This window comes from Suricata suricatta, chromosome 16 (genome assembly GCF_006229205.1).
Source record: "Suricata suricatta isolate VVHF042 chromosome 16, meerkat_22Aug2017_6uvM2_HiC, whole genome shotgun sequence".
NCBI lineage: Eukaryota > Metazoa > Chordata > Mammalia > Carnivora > Herpestidae > Suricata > Suricata suricatta.
Window position 1 is genome coordinate 44381588 of NC_043715.1, and position 16501 is coordinate 44398088.

General features: G+C 49.5%; 1 protein-coding gene across 1 annotated transcript in view; it reads left to right on the forward strand.

The window, feature by feature from the left end:
- Positions 1-16501, forward strand: part of SIPA1L3 (signal induced proliferation associated 1 like 3) — a 225182-nt gene that overhangs the window by 72602 nt on the left and 136079 nt on the right. The gene's annotated exons all lie outside the window — the stretch shown is intronic.

Below are 16501 nucleotides of genomic sequence, written 5' to 3' on the forward strand. Positions count from 1 at the left end.
CCTACATACAAAGCTTTTAAATGATTGCTCCCATTTAACAAATATAATAATGACAATAGTAATTTATCAAGCAGTGAGTGCCAGCCATTATTCTAAGTCCCTTACCTGTGTCATCTCATTGAATCCCAATGGCAGCCCTCTGAGGCCACATTGCTCTCATCCAGACATCACAGCACCTCGACTGAGGTGCATAGTGAACATAGTGATAGGATGTTGTGCTTTAGTCCTTTTTCTCCTCCCCCCCTCCCCCTCCTTCTCCTCCCCCTCCTCCTAGGGGACTGGATGAATTCAGTTGTCTGTATAGCGGAATGCAGCAGCGACCAAGGGGGACCGCAGTCCTGAGAGGGAGCACCTTCCCTGTCTATGGTACACCATCAAGTATGAAAAAGGAGAGAAAAATGAATGCCTCCTGATAGTGATTCTCATACCGGAATCCGAGGGAAGAACGTAGGTTTTATGAAGGTGCCAATCCTGGTCAGCCCTTGAGCGCTTTCTTTTTTTTAAATTTTTTAAATGTTTATTTTTGAGAGAGAGAGAGAGAGAGAGAGAGAGAGACAGAACATGAGCAGGGAAGGGACAGAGAGAGAGGGAGACACAGAATCCGAAGCAGGCTTCAGGTTCCAAGCTGTTAACATAGAGCTCTCACAGGGCTCAAACTCACGAACCATGAGATTATGACCTGAGCCTAAGTTGGATGCTCAACCAGTTGAGCCACCCAGGAGCCCCTTGAGCAGTCTTAGCTCTCAGACTAGATCCTTTAGGTTTCCACAGTGGGTGTTGAATTCCTGCTATTTGTGTGTATATATTTTATATACAGTCAGATGTATCCACAATTATAATATACGTATACATGCGCTTATAATTTCATCACTTTATTCAGATCTCTGCTTGAATGGCTGGGTACTGCCTCAGACAGGCCTTCCCGAGCACCCTAACATGGCCTAAAGTGACCCTCCCTGTCATTGTCGTCCCGCTTTATTCTTCTTTATGGCACTTACCATCTGACGTTATATGTGTGTTTGCTTTGCGCGCCTTTCTCCTTAGCATGTGAGCTCTTTGATTGCTGTGTCTCAGCATCCAGAGCAGCGCCCGGCTCCAGTAGTTTGGTAAGTGTGTGCTGAATGAACGTGAACAAGCCTGAATAGTGGCCGTTTTCCCCATGTTACGGACGTGGACCTGAAGTCCCCCAGAGGCCTTGCCCTCTTTGCGTGGAACAGAACAAACGGAGGGCCCGGTGCTGTTCTGACTGGAGACGAGGCATGAAGTTTGCCCTGGACTGCCATTTATGCTGTTATTTGTGCTTCTCCAGTGACTCACAGTTCCTTGAGAGAGGTGGATACAGGCCAGGTCCTTTCCGCTGGGGTCTCTGCTTGTGAAGCACAGAGAAATGTGCGTGGATAGCTTGGATGGTGATATTCTGGGCAGTTACTTCACAGAGAATAGGCAGAGGGACGAAGAAGCTTCCATTTGGAAGGCCTCCCTCCTCAGGAGGACCCTTCACCTCGCCCTCTGCTTACTATCATCAGAGTCCAGTTTGCCCAACGGACACCCTCAGACTTGAGAAGCCGAGAATGGCGCTTATTATTCCTTCAGTATTCCAGTTACCACGACAGCTTTGCTAGCATCTTTTAGGCCTCCCTCTGCGCCAGGCACTTTGCCAGTCACTCGATACCTGTTAGCTCATTCAATCCTCCCAACAGTCCTATCCTGCCCTCCCCTCCTCTCTGTACTGATAAGAAAGCCTGGGCCTCAGAAAGGTCTAGCAAGGAGTCATGCATGGGCCACACAGGTGCTAAGAGGCAGAGCTGGGACTTGATTCTGGCTCTAGCTGACTACGGAGATGGAGCTCTCCTGGCCTTACTGCTTCTTCATCTGCTTTGGGGATTCTCCCAGTGACCAGAAGGGGAGGGTCGGGTTTCCTATAATGTGATGCGGATTGTTAATCATGTTGCAAAACCCTGTTGGCCAGCAGCACGAGGCCTCAAATGGGTTGGAGAAAGTAGGTGGAGAGCTTTTGCTTATTTCTCACAGACATTTGCCACACAAATGACCAGACTTCTCTTTCTCATTGGGATTGGTTTCCATCTTGGCAGAGGAGAGAGTTGGGTCGTGGCCAGAGGAACCATGTTAATCACCCAGTCATATTGGTCCCTCCTCTGCTGATAACCCTCCCATGGCTCCATCTTACCCAGAGTAAAAGCCGAAGTCCTCACTGTGGCCAACCAGGCCCACACAGTCTGTCCCCAGTACCTGTGGCTCCGTCTCCTCCTTCTGTTCTCCTCACGTGCCCTGTTCCAGGCACATGAGCCTGCTCCGTGCTCCACAAACACCCACGTATGTGCCTGCCTCAGGGCCCTTGCACTGGCTCTTGCTGCTACCAGGAAAATTCTTCTTTCATACCCACATCCTCCCTAGTGTCCTAAAAGTCTTTGTTCATATGTTGCCTCCTCAGGGAGGTACTCGTCTCTCTTTTCTGTTTTTCTCTGTACCACTTAACTAACCCATCTTTTACTTATTTTATTGTGCATCTTCCCCGCTAGGATCATTAGCTCCAGTGTTCTGTTCGGATGGATCGCTAGTGCCTAGAACAATGCCCAGCACAGAGTGGGCACTCAGTAAACATTTCTTGAAAGAATGAATGGGCTCCCAAGTACAGAATGGTCCAGTCTTGGATTATTGTGCCGGAGGAGGAAATGGGTGTGGGGGGGGCGCCTGTTTCCACCCATCAAGTCCCAGTGAGCTCCTCTTGTGCCAGGCTGCAGCTGTGGGCTCCAGATGCCAGGCTGAACGCGTCCTAGTTCTCCAAGCTGGTTTAGGGCGTGGAGGGAGGGTGTATCTGCTGGGTAGAACTCAGACCCTGCGCCCATGGTCTGGCTGCAGGGGAGGCTGTGAGAACCAGTTCCTGGCCTTTGACAATGCAAGGTAGGCCCAGGCTTCCACCAAGACTCATAGGTGAGAAATTCCCAAATCATAAGAAATATTATGCTCAGCCAAAATGTTTTAATTCTTTAAACATTGTATTAAACTGTGTGTGTGTTTAAGTATATAAGCAAGGGCACATGCTGAAGTTGTGTAGCTAGATGAACTTCCACAAACTAAACATACTTTTGTAACCAGCTCTAAAAACAGTATCTCTAGCCCCCAGGAGTCTCTTTCCTGTTCTCTCCCAGTCACTCCTCCCCTCTAAGCAAAACCACTCTCTTGATATCTCACACCTGACTTTGAACTCCTTTGGGTCTGGCCCTTTCTAGCCAACATTTTGTCCGTGAGATGTCCGTGTCAGTGCATGTAGTTAGGTTTCATGCCCACTCACTACTGTAGACAGCCACAGGGAGACCTTACTGGCAGGAAGGAACCAGCCTTGAGAATAGCTAGAGCAAAATGTGCAAAGGCCCTGGGGTAGGAATAGGCTTGGAAGTGAAAGAAGGCCCGGTGGTGGGAACATTTGAGCAATGGGTGAGACAGAAGGGAATGAGGCTCTAGGGCTTTTTAAGCAAGAAAGGAATCTGATGTGATCCCTGTTTGATTTGATCACTCTGGCTGTGTGTGGAGACTAGGATCTAAGAAGGCAAGAGGGGACTCCGGACCACCAGCAGGGAGCTGATGGACTTGTCCAGGTGAAAGTGGAGGGTGACAGGTTGGTGTAGAATAGAGGAAGAGGCGCCTCGTTGGCTCAGTCAGTTAAGCATCCAACTCTTGATTTCAGCTCAGGTCACAATCTCACGTTTTGTGAGTTCGAGCCCTTTATCAGGCTCCAAGCTGACAGTGTGGAGCCTGCTTGGGATTCTCTCTCCCTCTCTCTCTTTGCTCCTACCCCTCTCACTGTCTCAGTCTCTCTCAAAATGAATAAATAAACTTAAAAGAAATAAAAATTAAATTACAAAAAAGAGGAGAAAAGAAATGGGTTTAGGATATGTTTTTGGAGACCGTGGCAACAGAACCTGCCAGTGAACTTGCCCTGGAGGCTGAGGAGGCTGAGGGAAGGGCAGACGTAAAGGATTCCGTTGTGTGTCTGTCACAGTTCGTTGACTCCTCCCTGCTAACACTCGGGCTGTCTCCCATGGTCCTCGCTCACAGAGGCCGCTCCAGCCAACACCGCATCTACACGTCCTTGTTGAGCTGGGTCTCAAAGGCTCAAGGGGAAGGTCATCTAGGCAGAGGGAACTGCTCGGGCAAAGGCCGGGGCTTCCCCGACGCCAGTCCCAGCTCAGACCGGAGTGTAGGCGGCAGAACGGTAGCAGAGGACCTGCATCCAGGGGACTTGCTGCCTGGTTTGCGATGTCCTATGCTCTCCCTTCCCCCACCTTTCTCATCCATTCCCCGCCCCTCTGCAGGTCAGTCCTGAGCTTCTGCCAGCAATGCAGTCGCAGATGCTTATATCAGAGTTGCTGCCACACGCAGGGCCCTTGGTCTCTGCGCGAGGTCAGCTTTGTTTTCCTGTCTTGTGAGTCACAGTGTGGCTTAAAAGCATTGGCTGGCGAGGCCCTTGGTTTGGGGCCAGCCATAGAGGATGCCTGGCCTGCAGGAAATGAATGAGAAGGCCTCTCGTTTGTATGAGCTGGATTCTTTTGTGTCCTTTGTCCCTTGTCCCCTCCTGTGCCCTGTTCTTGAGAGTGTGGGTCCCTTGGGCGGCAGCTGCTGCAGGCCTCTCTCACCTTTTTGAGAGACTTTGGGCATTTGGGAGACTCGAGGCCACTTGGCTAGAGAGGGCAGCTCAGCCAGCATGAGTTGAAAACAGTGTGACCTGCATGCATCGGAGGAGAGCGAGCCCCCTGCCCGTCTCTCTCTGCCATCCATGCCCTCAGGTCCCTGAAGATCTGGCTGCCATCGTGGCTTGGGCATCTTTCCTGTGCTATTGGGAGGGGCTGGCCAGGCCCACTTGTCAAAATTAGCATCTCTGGGAGTCTGCTTTCTGCCTGCCCAAGGGCTGTAGAATAGGAGGAATTGTGGATCACGAGGAGGTAAAATATGACATGCTTCAGCTCATACTAGGTCAAAATAAAAAGGGGGCAGGGGGGACAGCCTTGAAGGAGAAAAATATAGGGCATTAATGAGCTAGCTAAGTACTCTGCCAGGTTGCTGGAAGACGTGTGAATCATTGCAACCTCTTTAGAAGGCAGCCTGAAAAAGATTTCTTATTTATTTTCGAATGAACAGAATATGCACATGATGAAACTTTCAGCTGGAACCCAGAAAGTCAGTCTACCCCCCACCCATCCACGGAAACCGAATTCCCCTCCTGCGAGGACACCCATCTCCCCATTTCACGTGTGTTCTTCCAGAAATACTCCATACAAAGCCAAGCCCATATTACGTACACAGCCCTACACCTTGATCTTGAACCCCTTCCATAATATAAGTATGTGATATCCATGAATACTTTTCAGTACGGCACTCCCACCCTATAGAAAAAAATGGCCCCCATGCCAAAGGATGTTTATCACAGGGGCAAACCAACCCCAGAAATAAAATAAATGCCCATTTTTCAGGGAACAGTTGAGTAAAATGTGGCATATCCATACTGTGGAATATTAGCTACTAAAAAAAAAGAGTGGGTGAAACCCACTACTAGTTGATTTGGAGGCATTTTTGTGAGAATATTTAAGGGGAAACAGGATCCAGAGAAGTAAATATGATGCTATGATCCCACTTCAGGGAAATACAGTGACAAAGGGGTATGTATCTGTGTGGTATTTGAGTGAGGATGTCACACTCACATTCTCTTCCATGGCACACGGCCGACTCAGCCCAGGGTTCTGTCTGGAAGACGTTGCAGTATCCTTAACTGTGGTGCAAACAAACTCCATACATCGGTCAACGTTAGAGACCCCTTGGGAGGGTGCTCCGGCCACAGGTGGAGAGTCCATGGTGCTGGTGAGCCCTCACTGGGACCTCAGACTAGGAGGCTAACACGGGCGCCATGTGGGAAGTCCCTTCTAACTGACCATGATAGCCAGGCACTGTGACCTACTTCCCAGTCTCCGTAGAGTGAATAAAGCAGCGTTTGGTCAGGTGTTTGAACCTTGCAGTGCTACGAGATCTGCCACTCGTGAGAATAACACAGGGGAGTTTCAGAAATGCTAAAGTCAAGGCATCAGGTCCCTGGCTCTGTTCCAGATGAAGCTTCCCGGGACCGGCAGCACAGGTGACAATTCTCCTTACGTCCGTGAACCAAGCCCCCTGCACAGGAACCAGGCAGTGAGGGGCGCCTGGGTGGCTCAGTCGGTTAAGCCTCTGACTTCGGCTCAGGTCATGACCTCACGTTTGTGGGTTCAAGCACCACGTCGGGCTCTGTGCTGCCAGCTCAGAGCCTGAAGCCTGCTTCTGATTCTGTGTCTCCCTCTCTCTCTGCCCTTCCCCACTCATGCTCTGTCTCTGTCTCAAAAATAAATAAAACATTTTAAAAAAAGGAAAAAGAATCATGCAGTGAAATGTTCCTCATGTCCCACTCTTAAACCAGATGAGCCCTATTGCCATGGAAAGAGGACCTAGAAGGAATGTTCTGGGTGGACACATCCCCACAAGACCGTTGCATTACACTGCTCCAGGCACACTGTCTGCCCTGTGGTCTGTGGTGGCCGTGGCCCTGGAGATGTTCTCTATGAGACTCTGCATTTCTTCCCCTTTCCTACTTCTTGATTCCAGTATTCATTTTCTTGGGCCCTGGTGTTTCCCTCAGAATGGGTGTGGCTGGCAGTGGTCTGGGGCTAATGACCCCTTTGGGTTATAACTTGTCCTCTGCTGGTCTTCACTTGCAGTGGCTGTTCTTAACGGGAAAGGCGTAAGGGTCAAACTGAGGCTTCTTCCCCTGACTAGACCATGTTTACTCACAGTGCTTTCTTCCCTCCTTCTTTCTTTTTTAATGTTTATTTATCTATTTTGAGAGCGAAAGTGCCCCGTGCAAGCCAGGGAGGGGCAGGGAGAGAGGGAGAGAAAAATCCAAGCAAGCTCCTCACTGTCAGCCCGACCTGGGGCTCGATCCCAGGAACCGTGAGGTCACATGACCTGAGCTGAAACCAAGAAAGAATCAAGATGCTTAACCCACTAAGCCACCCAGATGCCGCTCTCCTTCTTGACTATATCTCTTGCTCCTCCCCACCCCCACTGAAACGACAGCGGGACACTTCCTGGGTCGGGAGCAGCATCTCTTTCTCTTTCCTCTCCTCCAGCTTGTTGATCAGAAGTGAGGGTTCCCTTCTTGCTGGCTTACCTGCTTCTCTGAGCCCCTCAGAGCTGCAAGGACCTTGTTGTTACTGACTTAGAAGCTTTACCTTGCTTCGGGGGGGTGTATGTATAAAAGGCTTGGAGCAGATGGGTAGTTGGAGGGTTTAGTGGTGCACTCTCTACCAGTGGATGCAAGAGAGACAGGCATGGGTACGGATGTAAAAGGTAAGGATCGTGTGTGTATATATACGTGGAGAGAGAGAGAATTCAACATCTTAACTGAAAACATAAAAATGTGCCCCACAATAAAAGCCGGTCATTCATTCAGTTCATTTCACAGGCATTTGGTGACCTGCTCTTGTTCTGTGCACACTCTGACTCTGGCAGAAGGCCACTTTGGAAAAACTCACGAGACATGCGCATCTTCCTCTTCGGCCTCACGCTCGTGGCCAGCCCGTCCACGAGGCCCATGCGTCCTTGATTTGAAATTCACATCTCTGCCAGCCTCCCCCTTTCCATTCCTCTGCCCTCGCCTGGGTCCCAGCCTCCACGTTCTCCCCATGGATAGCACGGCGACCACCTCCTCGTTCTCCCTGCTGCTTTTTAACCCTGACCGTCTCTGTCCATCAGCCAGAGAAGTCTTTCAGAAATGCAGATCAGAACACATCACTTTCCTGCTTCCCTCATACTTAGAATAAAAAGCGTGTGTATGACCGTGGCTCACGGGGACCTCTGGGCGTCTGCCGCGGCTGGGAGCATCCCTCCTGCGCCGCACTGATCTCGCCTCGCGGGCCTCCCGCATTCTCCTCCATCTCCTAGGGTGCTCTCTCTCCCTCCTTTTTTTTTTTTTTTGTAACTTTCATTAGAGACTTTATTATCAACATAGTGATTGACTCACAGTAGCCCCTTGAGAGCCTTTTAATTGAGATACAATTCACACGCCATAAAATTCACTCTCTTAAAATACACGGTTCAGTGGGTTTCGGTGTATTCACAAGGCTGTGCAATCATCACCAGTATCTAATTCCAGAACATTTTCATTGGCCCAAAAACAAAACAAAAAACCAAACAAAACTGTACTCATCAGCAGTCCCCCCAGCCTGGCACCACTAATCTACTTTCTGTCTCTCTGGATTTGCCTCTTCTGGCCATTTCATGTAAATGGCATCGTACAGTACATGGCCTTTTGCAGCTGGCCTCCTTCGCTCAGCGTGCTGTTCTCAGTGTCCATCCATGCTGGGCATGAATCGGTGCCTTCTTTTTATGGTTGAATAGTATTCCATCCTGTGGATGCACTGCTTTTTGTTTATCCGTTCTTCTGTTGGTGGGCATTCTGGAAGACTCTTACTTCCACTTTTCACGTGACTGCCTTCTCCTTTCTCTTCAGTCCCGGGCTAAAATCCACCGTGGTTTTCTACATGGTACTTTTCAACATTCATACTCATACACGTATTTATTTGCCTATTTGATTCTTTTCTGTCCCCGGTTCTGGACTGTAAGGTTTGTAAGAGCGGAGACTGTGCTACCGTATCTAGCACCCTAGCACGCACAGTGGTCTGCCTAGGGGAGTACTTCGTAATGACTGAATGACTCCGTAGATCTCCAGTAGTTCTTATTTTACCTCCTCGTAGGGCAAAATGCTTAACCCTGTTCTGTGAGAAATTCAGTGCCTAGCTTTCTGCTTGCTGTTGAGAGGTTGAGGGTATTCTAAAGCATGAGGACACATTAAATGGTGGCAGTTTCTAGAAGGATTTCTCCGGTGTGGAACGCTGTCCCCTTGGCCGTCTGCTGTGTAAGACCCTAGTATCCTTGGAAAGTACACTCAGCTACCAGTAGCAGACCAGCAATAACCACCGTTTCCATTCCACGGAAGGCGATATCTCTCGTGTTAAAATGTCCAGAGATCGTCAGCTCATGGCTGGTGGGGCAGTTCCAAGGACGTCAGGAAAACCAGGATCCTTCTGTCTTTGTCTTCACCGTCCTTAGCAGAAGGCTTTCATCCTAAAGGTGGCATCGTGGTCCAATATGACTCCTGGAGCAAGCCAGTGAGTCTGAATCCAGGTGGGAATTGGGGGGAGGGGCACAAAAGTATAGTCCACTCCATGTATCTGGTGAGGGATTTTCCTTGAAGCCCCACAAGTTCGGCTTACCTCTTGTTGGCCACCCCGAGCTGCAGGGCAGATTGGGAGATGTAGTAGTAGCTGAGCACTCAGAGACGAACCAGAAGAATGGGTGCTGGGTGGCAGCTAGCACCTAGTAGGCCCATTTCCTGCCTACAGTACCCTGGGCCCTGGAGCCAGCTTCTCCTCAGTAGCCGGGACCTTCAAGCTTCCTTCCTTCCCTGAGTGGCCAGAATCAGAGCAGTACCTTTCTCTGTGTGTCTAGTGGAGTAGAGAGTGGGGTTTTGAAGCTTTTCACAGGCCTTCCATCCAAAAAATTCATGTCTCAAAGGTAGTTCACCTTTATTGAATGTTCACTGTATAATAGGTTCTGTTCTAAATATTTTTCAGAGGGATGCCTGGGTGGCTCAGGTAAGCATCTGACTCTTGATTTCATTTTAGGTCATAATCCCAGGGTCTTGGGATCGAGCCCCTTATCAGGCTCCATGCTGAGTGTGGAGCCTGCTTAAGATTCTCTCTCCCCTCCCTCTCTGCCCCTTCCCTGCTTGCTTGCATGCACTCATTCTCTCTCCCTCTCTCTCTCTCTCTCAAAATGAAAAATAAAAACATAACAAATAAATAAACAAATATTTTCCTAGAGTAATTTATTTAGTCCTCACAACACCGCGATTATTATTATCCCCATTTTATAGGTGAGCAAACTGAGGCACAGATAGGTTGAGTAACCCTAGATGTTCTCGCTAATGATGTTGGGTTTTTTTTTTCATTCTTCCCTTTCAATACCTTGTGAATAAGAGGATTAAAAAATAAAGACTGACCTATTTTGGTAGATTGACCACTCCACCATCTTCCATCTGATTAGCTGAGGTCTGTGGGAGTGCTTTGTAGAAAAGCACCCGACAGTCAACCACATTGACGAGCTGTTTTTATGGAGTGCAGGAAGGGGCTTAACTGTTGGCACATCCAGCAAATGGCTGGTGACAGGAGGAAAAAGGACCCACCAGCTCTGCAGGATTCCCCGGCCCGGGAGCCTGGGGCCAGCAGCACCGGTGCAGTTGTGCCAGCTGGCTGGGTTCAGCCCTTAAAATCACAGTCTCCCTGACTGCTCTCACAAGTCCATAGGGAGAAAGAAGGCAGCTCGCAGCTCAGGTCCTCCGAGAATTGATTCAGACGCCGTGTCAATCTCTAGATGCCTGTGATCAGTCACGCTTAGTGGAAACGTCTGATTCCCAAAGCTCATCTCTGAGTCCTTTTGAGACACCTTCAAGCCCGTGTTCATGGCTGCTTGTACTCTCCACAGCCCGTGGCAGCCAGCGTCTGGCTGTGGCAAGGTGTTTTAGTTTGGCGTGCTTTCGGCTGCAAGTATCGGCCTGAAACGGGCGGCATTGTCAGTTCAGTACCTAAGAGCCTGAGTGTCAAGTAACATCTGGAGGGAAAGGATGTGGTTCAATGGTGTGGCAGAGGCGTGGTCAATTCCAGCCCTCCTCTCACTCTCTTGCCTGCTCATGGCCACAGATGGCTGCCACACCCACCTTCCGGGCGGCGGCGGGGGGAGCGCACCCAGAGAGTTCACTCGTGTTCTGGCAGAGTTATTGTTCTGGGGATAGGCAAGACCCTCTTGAATCCAAGTATCACATATGCATAGCACGCTGGTGAAGGGATAAAGGACTGTGTGAATACGTTTTTTTTTTTTTTAAGTTTATTTTTGAGAGACAGAAAGAACATGAAGAACATGCAGGGGAGGGGCAGACAGAGAGGGAGAGAGAGAGAGCATCCCAAGTAGGCTCTGCACTGTCAGCATGAAGCCCAACACGGGGCTCAAACTCAGTGACTGTGAGATCATGACCTGAGCTGAAACCAAGAGTCGTACGCTCAGTGCCCTGAGCCACCCAGGCGCCCTGAATGAGTCTTTTTGTGAGACGAACACACTCCTAGAACTCCTGAATGAGAAACCTTCACCTACATCAACATGAAGATATGCTCCTGTGTTCTCTTCTAGATACACTTGTATTTTGATCCATCTGAAATTGATGTCTGGATGTGGAATGAGCTGCGGTTCGGGGCTGAGCCCCCCATACTCTTAACTGCTGCGTTTGGGAAGTGGCGTTGTTGGCGGTTCTGGAGCCAGACCCACTGGGTTCAGATCTCAGTGGATTTGTGCCATCTGCTTGCTGTGTGATCTTGGGCAAATTACCTCTCTGTACCTCAGTTTGCTGGTCAGTTACAAATGGGGATGCCAGCAGACCCTCTTCACAGGGTTGTTCTAAGGGTCAAATGAGTTGATAGTTAACTGGAAACAGTGCCTGGCATGTAGTCAAATCAAAGCTAAAACCTCATGCTTTAAGCCAGAGCGAGAACTTGCAAGGCCACATGGGTCTGGGAACTCAGCAGGGAATCCCAGACCCCAGTCAGTGGGGAAGTGAAGTGTGTCACTGAGGTTACCGTCTCTTCCTCTTTACAAGAAATTGCCAGCTGCTCTCTCAAAATGTCTGTTCCTGTGAATGCTCCCCCCCGCGGTGACCGAGAGTTCCCCTCAGTCGACAACTCCAGTAATGTTCGGTGGCGCCGGAGTCCGGCATTTTGGCCGGTCTGCGGCGCGTGAAGCGGTCACACCTGGCCGCTTGCCCGCGGCAGCTTCTCTGTGGTCTGTCTGCAGCCACTCTACCGCCCAGCTACTTGGGCTAGGCTGGAGGCAGGACAGCCGCTGGGCCCCCTGGCACAGTGAGGTCCTCAGAGCCCTATGTCATGATGCTAATTTTCTGTGGGGGGCATGGGAGGGGACAGGAAATGAGGATGTAAGACCCTCGAAGTCAGTGACGCAGCCTTAGTCATATCTGTGGACCGAATCAATCAGTGGAAGAACTAGTGCTAAGTCGTTAGTGTGTTATTAATAGAATATAGGTCATAAGAGAAAACATGATTAATTGCAAGATGATCTCAGCAGCTGCCATACAGGATAGCAGTCGAGGGTCTAGATTTTCCCAAGGCAGAGTCTTTTCTTTGCATAGCAGCTTTTTCTTTGCTGGCAGGTGGGTAGAGGCAGTTGAATGAACAGATTTTCTAAGTCCCTATTTCAAAGATGGGCATAATGGAATCTTCTCTAAATGAAGGATGGTGGAACCTCTTTATTAATAGGCGGGCAGGTCCCTGTGGCCAACGTGAAGCTCTGGTAAAGTCTAGAAAGGAGAAGGCGGCTTGTGGCAAAAGGCCCCAGTGAGCTGGGTTCTCCTTTACCTTAGGTCTAAATGCCTAGATCAGCCACTCATACAGCGAGCTGCCCGGAGGAGAAAGGCCTGGCTGTCCCTGTGAGCACTTGGTCAGGAGGAGTGCGTGTGCCCCCAGTGATCTTAGATGGTAGATGAACACTGGCCAGAGGAAGGGGAAAGAACTGGTGCCTGGTCCTAGCCTTTGGGGCTAGTAATTCTTCCCACTGGAAGAGCAAGTCCAGCCACTGTCGTACCCTCTGACCCGTCAGGTCGGCCACCACTTCTTTCCCTGGTCCGTGGGAAGGACCAAGTTGAGGGGAGTGGAGAGGTAAAATCGAGCTGAGACCGAAAGACAAGGGAGACTAGAAGCTCGAGGCCCAGAAGCACAGGAGCAGAAAGGCCCAGGTGCTTGGGCTGCTTTGGGATCAGAGAGCAGTGCCCTGGCTGGTCACCCCTGCAGAAACACCTCAGGTGGAGCCGTGGCAGTAGTGCCTTCTTCGTAAGGTGTCAGTAAGGATCGAAACCAAGGTCAATAACATGTAAATGCTCTGAAATGTGACAGAGGAGATCGGCTTTCCATACGTTATTGTGGAGTGGTTGGACACTTCCCTAAAAGCCCAATTTTTAAAGCAGAAAAAAAATTGGAACTGCTGTTACTAAATGGGGGCGTGGGGGCCCGCAGCCTCCCCCGCTGCCTCCCCTTACCCTCCGCAGGCTCCCTTGAGGACCACACCTTTCCTCAGGGAGAGAGGCCTGGCTCTGCCTCCCCCAGCCCTGGGTCCAAGCAAGTCACATAAGCGTTCTGAACCTAAGTTTCCTTATCCATCAAGTGCACGATTCATACTGGATCAGAGTGTTCTTCACCCAATTCCTTTGGACGGGGCTTCAGAGCCCTTTGACATTTTGGAAACACAGCATTTTGTGGAGGGTCCCCCCTCCCCTTTCTGGAGAGACATGACATAGTTTTGTTTTGTCAGCTTCTTAGAAAGGATCATGTGCACCGAAACATGAAGGAATGTTATATCGATTTCTGCGGTCCCTTCCGGTTCCATCAGTCAGTTATTTCTGTTGTGAATGACAGAATCTTCCCAGCTCAAACTGGCTTAAACTGCACAAGGAAGTTAATGGCTTTGGGACCTGAAAGTCCCAGAGCTGGCCAGACTGGAGCCAACACTCTAGTATTCTTGTCAGGAAGCTACCCTTCTCCACTTCTGGGTTCTGCCAGGGTTCTGCCTCTCTCAGCTTTGATTTCATTCTCCAGTGCCCCCCCCCCCCCCCCGCCCCAGATGGCAGAGAGGCCTTCCGCAGCCCCTACCTTCCATCCCATCCCTTTCCCCCCAGTAATTCCAGCAAACTTTCCAGGGCCTACTCTGATTGGCCCTGCTTGGATCACGTGTCCTTCCTGGAGCCAATCACAGTGGCTAAGGGGAGGAACCAGTTTGGCTGCGAATCAGGCCAGAACATCCCCTCATCCCCAGGTTCTGTCACCTAGGATTCTGTTTCTTGGAATAAACCTGGGAAGTGAGATGCGTGGCCCCGTGACCAGGAGAGCTGTTGCTCTAGCAGGTGTGCTGGGATTGATGAGACAAATCCACGGGCTTTCTCCCTTCCCAGGTGGTGTGAGGAGGGGCTCTCGGAGATCTGGGGTCCTGGCCGAAGTGCTGACCCTGTAGCCCACCCTTGCTGCCATTTCCACAATCCCCCAGCATCCCCCTCTCTGCTACGTCCCCTCCCATGTATGAGGGACACGGCACTGATGGATATGACAGCTCCCTCCAGTCACAGAGACGTGGCACCACCACACGTCACTGCTGATGTGCCTTTAAAGAGCCATGTACATCACTCTAGAGAAAGGAAGGAGGAAGAATGAAAGTGGCAGTAAAGCAATTCCTGCTGTATTTTAAAAGGCAGCTATTACAATTTTACAGGAGTTTTATTGCAGGGGCTTTCTGATCATCCCAGGAATTTTTTAAATGGAAAGTCTGGTGATAAAGGAAAATGTTCTGGGTGCTTCTGGTTCCCTCCTCCCCTGTCAAGCATCTTGAAAATCCCAATTGTCAGGGCCTCACAGACCAGCTTAGGGAAAGCCAACTACCCAGGAGACTATTTCTGAGTTTTTAAAGAGTGTGTGTTTTTCTCTATTTGCTATTTCTATGTTTAGGAACTGTGTCTAATTTTATTTTGTGTTCTCCTAAATGGCTTGGTAGTGAGCTATGGGAATTGTCAAGAGCTGCACTCAACTCTGCCCTTCTGTGTTAATGGAGTCATTTGGTTTTGTGAACAAACGGAAATTCAGCTCAACCTGCTTAAGTGTAAAAAGAAGTATTTGCACTTACTGCCTGGGACATTGTACACTGAATGGCTTCAGGTGTGGCTAGATCCAGAGCCTTCCACGACATCGCCAGGACCCTGTTTCCTTCTACTTCCTGGCTCTGTAGTCTTCTGTGTTGGTTTTGTTGTCACGTAGGCTCTGAGGCAGCTCTACGTATATATTCAACCAGCTAAGCAGAGCCCCAAGAGAAATAAACCGTCTCTTTCCCTATAGTCCCAGGACATGATCTGAGACCGGTGTTTATTGAACCTAATCACCATGGCTTCAATGCCAGGGCCACCCCGAGCCATCTCTGGAGGCAAGGAGCAAGGGAGAGGAGGGTCAGTGGCTTTACTGGCCAGCCTGGATTGTATGACTGGCCCTCCAGGACCCCTTCCCATACGGCATCCACAAGGGTCTGAATCTGCCTCACACTCCCCGGTCACTACCTTCCCGAGGAACCTGCTCTACCTTTACCCTATCGGGATTCTTAATCCTAGGTCCACAGATCCTTGAAGCGTCCTTGGATGGAATTTAGAGGACTGTGAAGTTGGCTGGGGAAAAAAGGTTACGGCTTTATTCCCTCTACCATCCGGAATTTAGCATATCCTTTCCTTTGGAATGAGGGCCAAAGCTACAATTGTATTGCAATACTGTGACTTTTTCACCACCAGAAATTAAAAATATTTCCATATCACGTTACAGTTGCTGCAGATATTGCAAAATATCATTTACACTCATCTGTTTCTAAATTACTACGGTTATTGGATGCACCACTAGGATCTTGTAATTTAAAGCATTCATAAAGAAGCACGAATATTACCGTATCTCGGATTAGGTTTTATTTTACAGATACTTTGATATCTTAATATAATTGGTTTCCTTTATAGCCTTGGGTATTGTATTTTGTTCACTTAAACACATGATTCTGAGAAGGAGTCCGCACTCATCTTTAGCAGGCTGCCAGCAGGGCTCTCTGGCATGAGAAGTCTTGAGAACCCGTGTTGGTTTCTCCAGGAACCTAGGAGCAAGATTATCAAAGATAACCTGGTTCCTAGATTTTGGAGAGCTGGCTAGCTACTCACTGGGTTTCCTTCCTGGGAGCTTCCTGGAGGAGCTAGCTGGAGTTTGAGCTCAGCCTTGGTGTTTGAGTAGCATTTGGACATCGTGCTGTTGGAGAAGCGGGGGCATCATCTGCCTGTACTTAGCTCTCTTCACTGAGCACGACCACTGGCCCAGCCCCATGGCCAGGAGCAGGCTCTGGAGCCAGGCTGCCGGAGTTCATTCCAGCTGTAATATACTTTTGACTGGCTGGGCAGCCTCAGTTAGTGGGGTTTTTTTTTGTTTTTTTTTTTACCTACTCGGTGCCTCAGTTTCCTTTTCTGTAGCATGATTGTAATCGTAAACACCTATTTCTTAGGGTTAGTGAGTGAAATGAGTCAGCACGTGTCTGCTAGGACACGGCCTGGCACATGGGGAGTGAGAGTCATTATTTAATGGCCATTCCTTACAGGAAGGTTCTAGATTATCCCCTCAGACCTCATCTTCCTGATTTAGTAAGTACCTGGCCTAAACTGAAACGTGCGGGTGAACAGTGCAGACCCTGGAGACATTCATTCCTCCTAAAATATCCATTCAAATATGAACAACCGTTCTAAGTATTCAAAACCATAAATTAATAATATAAAGTCCTCATGAAA